This window comes from Gracilinanus agilis, chromosome 1, assembly GCF_016433145.1.
Source record: "Gracilinanus agilis isolate LMUSP501 chromosome 1, AgileGrace, whole genome shotgun sequence".
Lineage (NCBI taxonomy): Eukaryota > Metazoa > Chordata > Mammalia > Didelphimorphia > Didelphidae > Gracilinanus > Gracilinanus agilis.
Window position 1 is genome coordinate 759588532 of NC_058130.1, and position 2658 is coordinate 759591189.

At 46.0% G+C, this 2658-nt stretch overlaps 1 pseudogene; it reads right to left on the reverse strand.

The window, feature by feature from the left end:
* Nucleotides 1-298: 298 nt before the first annotated feature.
* On the reverse strand, nt 299-1306 carry LOC123256881 (annotated as a pseudogene).
* Nucleotides 1307-2658: the final 1352 nt, after the last annotated feature.

A 2658-nucleotide genomic window follows, 5' to 3' on the forward strand; every position in this document is an offset into this window, starting at 1 on the left:
GGGACATACACAAATATCTGAAACCCCAGTCTGCCTCAGTTTCCTGAACCATAAAGTGGGGATGAGGAGAGTACCTACCTCCCAGGGATACGGTGAGGATTAAATAAGATATTTGTAAAGCCCTTAGCAAAGCACCTGGTATATAGTAGGCAGTTAAAAAATTCTTGTTTCTTAGAGTCCATTACACTTCAAACCCCAAGAACCATCATAAGGGAAGGAGAGTGATCTTGTCTCCTCCCCTAGAAAGGTGAGAGAGGTGCTCCTGCCTTCGCCGGGGTGGGGGAAGCAGGGGGTCATTTCATGGGCTCCCTTGTCTGAGCATATTGTTCTTATTCCAGGATAATTTATCCAGAGTGTTGGGGTGGGAAGTGTCCCTTGCCCCAACCTGCTACCCCTGCTTCTCCCCCAGGCCCTCTGGAGGACCACCCTGAGGGGCTCCCTCCCTCTTCTACGCCATTGGCTGCCCAGGAAGAAGTAAATGAAAGGGTTTGCACTGCTGTTCACACAGGCCAGGAGCCTTGAGAGCCCAAACGGAATTAAAGAGAAGCTGCTGAAAAAACCAGACTGAATCAACAATCCCTAAGGGCAGCCCGAAGAGCAGGAACATGAGTACCTCCAGCAGGATTAGGAGGTAGAGCCGGGGTGGTTGCCTGTGCTGGGAGCCCCACTGGACCCTCAGCACCAGGGTCAGGTTGGACAAGCACAGCACACAGGTGAGGAGGTCAAACCACCCGAACCAGACTATAGTCAGAGTGTGGTAGAAAAAGTAGAAATGGTCATTTGCAACGAAATGAGGAGCCACAAGTGATCTCCAGGACAGGCCGAGCAGAGCCCATAGGACGGTGCACACAGCAGCAGAGGTGTGCTTGGGCCAGTGACATCTGTACCAGATGGGGAAGAGCACAGAGAGACAGCGCTCAGTGCTGATCACAGCCAGCAAACTCAGGCCCTCACAATAAGTCATGTATAGGATGCAGAGCCCTAGCAGTTTCCAGACAGCGTTTAAATCTCCAACAATTTCCCATATAAATAACCCAAAGCCGTTACCAAGGAGGAGGGTGTCAGATGCGGCCAGGCTGAGGATGTAGACAGAGAAGGGGCTCCTCTAGGTGCCCAGGAGCCACAGGATGATGCTGTTCCCCACCAGCCCCACCAGGGCAATGACCAGAGAGAGGGTCTCCATCACGTAAAATAAGGCAAATTCTCCAGGTGTCTCAGGCACAGGATCTAAACTTGAGTTTGTCCTCATCTGCACCGTGATGTCAAAAACAGATACCCACTGCTCAGGTGTGGGGGACACAGCCATGGTAGGTGGCTCCAGACTCAGAAAGTTCACCTCCTCTCAGTTGCCCTGCAGACACCAAGACATTGAAGTGGGTGAGAGACTGTTGCAGAGTTATTGATTCTAAGATGGAAGGTAGAGGTTTTTTTTTATTTTTAAAAAGAAAGGGAAGGGGGCAGTTGGGTGGCTCAGTAGATTGAGAACCAGGCCTAGAGATGGGAGGGCCTGGATTCAAATTTTGCCTCAGACAGTTCCTAGCTGGGTGAACAAGTCACTCAATCCCTATTGCTTAGTGGGTGATCTGTGACCCACATGTGCTAGAGTGAGTGACAAATCATAATTTAGTGACAGCATCCTGGCCAGTCCTAAGAAAAGCATCTGTTATGATTGGACATGTAAATTAAGAGGAAGGCACAGGAAGTGATACAAAAAAAAGCTCCTTTAAAAGAGATCTCAGTGAGTTCAGCTCTCTTCTTGTTCATGAACAGGACCTGAAGGCTCTTCTGATTGGTGATTGGGACTTGAAGGAGCTCTAGAGCTGGTGAGACTGTTCTTAAATCTTTCCTTTGGAATTCCATGTGGTGAGTGTAAAGACTGAATCTTCCTGAACTTCTCTTAAGGAACTTCCCTTTAATAGAGACCCTGTGGCTGAATCTTTTGCTTCATATGCCTCCAGGGCCTTTGGGCCTCAGCCCTTGGCTCAAGGCTTGGCCTTTTTCCAATTGAGGACTAGTTAGATCTGCTTGGGCTAAACCAGGGACCTAAGCAAATTATTTAGTTTATCAGGTTAATTATCTTACATTATACTCTCTCTAAATTTCTTACTTTCTCTTCCTCTCCTCGTTTGTAAATAAAATTCCATAAAAGTCATTTTGACTTGAGGTTATTATTTAATTGGGGATTGATAATTATTCAATTCCCTGACAACCAACAATTTTAATATCTACCCAAACAAAATCCCTTTTTACCCCTTACACTAGCCCTTATAACTCTTCCGCCTTGGAACTGATAACACTGTATTGATTCTAAGGCAAAGGTGAAGATTTCAAAAAATGTATCTTCTTTCTTAGAATTGATACTAATTATTGATTGGAAGGCAGAAGATCAGTCATGGCTAGGCAATTTGGGTTAAGTGACTTGTCCAGGGTCACATAGCTAGGAATTGTCTGAGGTCAAATTGGAATACGTTTTATTCCTGCCTCTTAACCTGGCACTCTATCCACTGTGCTACCTAGCTGCTGAAAAATAAATATTATGGGTGGGTTTGTAAATAAGTATTGATATGACTGTTAATTGGTTATTAATAACTTGGTGACTGATAACTGAATCCTCCAGGTTCTTAGATACTTTAGGGCCAGTAACTTGATCTGGGAAAG